At 41.7% G+C, this 5,680-nt stretch overlaps 1 pseudogene; it reads right to left on the bottom strand.

Annotated features, from left to right (window-relative positions):
• Positions 1-315: 315 nt before the first annotated feature.
• On the bottom strand, positions 316-907 carry LOC118973230 (ras-related C3 botulinum toxin substrate 1 pseudogene; annotated as a pseudogene).
• Positions 908-5,680: the final 4,773 nt, after the last annotated feature.

Raw genomic sequence — 5,680 nt, forward strand, 5'->3', positions numbered from 1 at the left:
AATTATCTGTTGACTGTATGGGCAGAGCTGGTGGAAACACTTTACCATCTGATAGCCTTCTTGGAGATAAGTTGTTGGCACCTTCCCTGCCTTTTTTTCCTGGTTATTTTCTAGTTAGGGTTTTGCTTCTTCCCAAGGGAATTTTGGCAATTTGTATTTTCTTGAAAATCAGCCGTTTCATCAAGACTTCATGGTATTCAGTTTAAATGACTTACTCTGTCTGCTATGTTCCTGTCTCACTCTAGGTTGTGTCTGTCTTAACACCTTTTATTTTTATTTAATGAGTTAACTATAAGACTGCCACTTTTATTTATTTTACCCTCCCTTAAATGGCAAACACTTATTCTTCATCTTCTTGAGAGGAAGTGGGCAGAGAACTGTTCTAATAGCTCCATCAAACACCATCTTGAGGTCCCTCTGTGTGAGATCTGAGCATAGTAGGTACATTCTTTCACAGCACCCATCTCCTCATTGTAGCTAAAGCCTTTGGCTATGAGTAGGGAATCAACTTCTTCAGTCATATCTCTGTCACCTCTAAGGTCACATTTAGTTTCCACTAGGATGAAGAGTGTTGGGAAAATGGTGTCACAGTTCAGGATACCAGTTTGCACACATTTGTAAATGATGCAGGACTCACCAGGGAAAAGCACATTAAGAATACATCTCTTTGCACATAGAATAGGGATGTAATCTGTCATTGTCTTGTCCAACTTCATGTCCCATAAGCCCAGATGCACTAGCTTTCTGCTTACCATAACATTAGCAGACTAGTTGGCAAAGACAGTGAGGCGATATTCTCCAGGAAGTGCACTGGTGTGTAACCCAACAATAGGCACATTTTACCTACAGCTCCATCTTCCATCTCCACACCTGACGGCCTGCATCTGGGCCACTCTCCGGGTGGCATGAAGCTCTTTCTGGGCACAGAGGCAAATGGGGAGCTCGGGGGTGTGGGAATTCTGTCTGCACCACCTTGACCTCAGCAAGGCTTAAGGTGAAGCCTAGCAACAGAAACCACCCAAAATTGGAAGCAATTCTTATGTTTGAATCTCAGTGGAAATCCATTAAAGGCAGAAGGTCTCTCTAGTCTAAAAGAAAAAAAACCTATGATAATAGAATTCCAGAGAGATGGAAATGGTGGAAGATTACTTGGCCTACAGTTACCGAGTGGAATGCAAATTACTTCAAGTAGTAAACCAAGACTTGCATCTAGACTGGTTTTCAGGAAATGGGCTGTGGGCATGCGTTCTCCCAGACAGGGTCTAGTGGCTCTGTTTATAAACTGCAGTGGAAATATAAGGCCCACTGGGATGTGTTTTTAGAAGAAGGATTCTGCACAAGATAGGAGAAGGACCTAGAATTATAGTCACAGGACCAGGATTCGAATCCCACTTCCATTATAAATAAATCCGTGTCTCCAGGTTAGTGTTTTTAAATCTCTCTGAGCCTTAATTTTAACTCCTCTAAAATGGAAATAACAAGACCCACTTATCAGGATTTTGCAAAGATACAGATCGATGAGATTAAAAAAAAAAAGGTGTCTTGCTGACAAATCAAAAACTCTGGAGACTGAGAGATCTCTGAAATAAAAGGGTTTATTGAACCTTCACAGATGCTAGCCAGATGAAGATTGAGTCTCAGGACAAGTAGTTTCTGCTTCACCAGTAGTAAGGCCAGCTAACAGAAACAACTGGTCCGCTAGAGTCAAGAAATGGCACACTTATGAGGGGCCTCTAGGAAAGAAAGTTTTTAAAATTCACACTGGCTATAGATAAGGAAGGGGGGCTAATGTGAAGTGGGAAAAGTCCAGGGAAGGATGGCTGGTCCATAAAGAAGGCTCGTGGATTGATTGTGGATGATGGCCAGACATGGTCATGTGCCAAGGGAAATGTGGTGGTCCTGGGGAGCTTCTAGATGATTGTTGGAATGATTTCATCCAGGAATGTGGAGTTTCTGGTTAGCTATGGTCCATGACTATTGACTGATTACCTTCCCTTTTCTCTCTTCCTTGTTCTCTGGCCCTTACATCACTTAATTTAGGACATTTCAGAATTTTTTGCCTTGTCATTGCAAACTGTAAAATAACTTGGTAATAAAAATTATTCATGCAATAAGCATTTACTGAGGGACAATTTTGCACATAACTATATTCAGGGTTACAGCAGTTTACCATGTATATCTTGAAATGTCTCATGCCATTTTAGCCTCCCAGTTGAGAGGTTTCTGAAGGAGCCTTTCTCTGAAATAATCGTATTTTATACAGTACTATTTACTTTTATCATTAGTTGAATTTTATAAATAGATAAGGATTTCAAAACATCAAGGAGTGTGAAGATTTTCAATACTTGCTCCTTGCTTTCATTAAAGAAACAATGGCAGTGAGAGTGTACGCCTCAGTGAGAAATAACAAGAGAAAATTGTTCATAGGGCTTACTTGGTTAAGTGCAATTAGACTAGCCTGTAATTTTTGTGTTAAACTGCTGGTATTCTGGAACCAATATTTGGAGCTAGTCATTAAGTAAATTACTTACATTAAGAAGTTTAGCATGATTACAAACACAGGGAGGATGGATGTCTTTAAAACCCATGGTCTCTTAAAATGAAGACTAATGCAAGGTTGCTGAACAGGTAGCCCTAGGTCCTGGCTGCATAGCCCTTGGAAACTGTTGGTTTTCCAATCAACACAATAGGTTGATTGACCCCAGGAGCACATCAGGGGAGGGAGGTACAGTGGAACTTGGAACCAGGACACTCCCCGTGCTCCTGTCTCTTTTAAATGGTGTGTGAGCTTTGGCTAGCTCTGAGCCAGGTCTTTATATCTAAAAAGGAGCAGTACCATCCATCTGGCCCATTGCATAGGGATGTGGTATTGGTCTGATTCAAGATGCAAATTCCAGGAAGAGCTGAATCAAAGAGGCTTGGCAACTTCTCCCCGAAGGTTAATGTGTACCGAGTCTCCTCTCTGATTTTGTTCACATGCAGATTCTGGGCCAGAAGGATCCACAGAGTGGTCCTGACTCTGCATTTTTGCAAATTTCAGATAAGCTGATGCTGCTGACATTTGTACAGCTCACATTTTGAGTAGTAAGGGCTTTAACAATGAAGAAAGACTTAGCTTGTTGAGCTTCAAGGTTCAGGAATAAATATTCCACTCAGTTAAGTCTTGTTCCACTGCCCAATAAAACTATGAAGGTACTGGTTTCCTTTTGCTTTGCCCTGTATTCTGTAACGTCAGCTTCACCTTGGGGCTGGCCCTCCTCAGGGTACCAGGATCACTGCCTCTAATTCCTGGGGCTTTGGTTCATACACCCTTTGTTGTGATAGGCAGAAAACTCTTTTCCCAGTATCACCCGCAGAAGTCCTAAGATTCATTGTGATTGTATAGATAGAATAAATGGATTGGCTTAATCCAGGTTATAGGCTCCAGTGGTAGAGCTCAAGTTGGAGTGAAATTCCCAGAAGCAAATGGGAATTAAGGCAATGGAAAGGAGCAAATGGATACTGAGAAGGCAGTCAAGGAATGTCCTTTGTAGACTCAAATAAGATAAAGATTCTTAAGAATCAAACTTATTTAACAAATGTTGTATCTTATATAAACAGGAAGTGTCATAAACACATAATTTGCAGACTTCCCCATCTGATTTTGGAAACTGAGTCAGGAAACAACAGTTTTTTAAATGTTGAATATGTTTTGGAGAGCATGACACTTTCAAAAGAGATCCCCAGGATATATTTTCATTTATTAGTTTCAATACATTTAATGTCTTGTGTCAACAGAAGTCACTAAGAAGGGTTGAAATGGATAGTATCTTTCTAAAAATATCAGAAAATCCATAGCACAAGGAAACCTTTTTACAGTGTTTCGTAGTTTGGTTTTTAAGTTTAGTCATAAATTTAACTCTGCTGTCCAGCTAGACTTGGAAGTGGAAAATGGAACCAAATTATTGTAGCAAATGAGAATACCAAAAGAGAAAACCAGGAGAGTAGAGTATAAGTTCAGACTGGTTGGTGGGGCTGCTTTCCCCAGTGCAGAAGGAATGGTTTGTTGATTAAGACAAAACGTAGAATTTATGAGAGTCGTCCACAGTTAGCCATGGTGAATTCTTGCTAATCTGCCATTCCTATGCCCACCCAAACTTTCACCTTATTATGCTGTCTTTCCGTCTGACAAAGACCACATGCTTGCCACACAGCCAACTAGTCTGGGAGCTGGAAACTGAGAGCTATTTGTGTTGAGTCCAAGCATTTGCCATGGGAAATGTGCCAAGGTTGAAATGAAGTCCTTATCAAGAAATTTCTCTTTATAGATAGACTTGCCCCAGTGCCACCAGTCACCATGCTGCCACATAAACATGATTAATTCTAAGAAAGCAAGGATCCTAATCAGGTTCTTTTATCCCAGTGCTCAGAGCACTGCAGTTTACTGGAACTTTGTAAACAAGCAACTCAAATAGGCCCAAGGGTTTGCAGTACACCACAGGGTTGGCATCTGAGTATGGCATCTCATCCACAGTATGGATGAGGCTGTGGATCTTTTAGGGAGCACACAATCAAAATTTAACCTTACCCAAAGAGTAATGGAGTTTTGTATAAAATTGAGGGTACTATTGAAAATCCTGAACTTGCAGTTGGTGTTAGAAATGAGGGTGGTCTTGTAGTCCATACACCTTAACTTTGTAGCTGGCATCAACAGTGGGATTCCCTAAATGACTCAGTGAAACATGTGGTTTGGAAAGAGGAAGATGAGGGGTCTGGGGCTGATGCATCTTTGATTCCTGAAGGGCTACTTGGTCACCCCGGTATGAAACTGTGGTTGTACTGGGATCAGTTACTAGAGGCAAAGCTACCAGTAGAATTTAGAGATGAATCCAGATCCGAAGGAGTTAGCTCTCTGGATATATAAGGAAATGTAAAATAATAAGACATAAGCTATAATTATGTTATTCATAATAACTAAAATGCAAACAGAATGTGTTGGGGAGGATCCTGACAGTGAGCAAAGTTTAGATTTCAGCTGGCCTGCTAGTCTTCTAGTCTTCTGCTATTTTGGCTGCTAGTCTCAGGGCTGCCACCAAAGGGAGAACAATGCTGGGACAACGGGTAGCACTCCAGGACCCCTGGTCACCAAGAAGGTAGTCCATGAGAGGGAAAGGCAAACTGAGGGCTAGTGAAACCAGGGGTGTGAAGGAGGGTTTCACTTTGTACATTGGCATCATTAGCTTCCTGAAGAATTGTTACTGACATGGGCTGTACATGAACACCTCAGGGCTGGCGTCTGCAGTTTTGGATGCTGGAGATTAAAAGAGTGTGTTTGCATTAACACTGGAGCCAGCTCACTATTGAGCAACCACAGATTAATATACATGATGCAGACATACAGAGGGTTGTTTTCAAAAGGACAGCTTGCCTAGTGGACTGGATAAAAGCAGCTGCAGGGTGAGTTTCTCCTGACAAGGGGACTGTTCAACTCTCTCTGTAAATGCCTAGGGGAACATCCCACATGTAACAGCTGATATGCTCTGTATGCAAGCTATGCTGGGATGACTGGAATGCTCAGACAGTAATGTGCCCCTCCCACAAGGCTCAACAGGTGCTGATTAAAGGTGCCCCCTTTGCATGGACACCCAGGTATCATTGCTGCTGCAACACTGAGCAATGGTCTGAGAAACCTCTTCAGATT

This window comes from Manis javanica, chromosome 9 (genome assembly GCF_040802235.1).
Source record: "Manis javanica isolate MJ-LG chromosome 9, MJ_LKY, whole genome shotgun sequence".
NCBI lineage: Eukaryota > Metazoa > Chordata > Mammalia > Pholidota > Manidae > Manis > Manis javanica.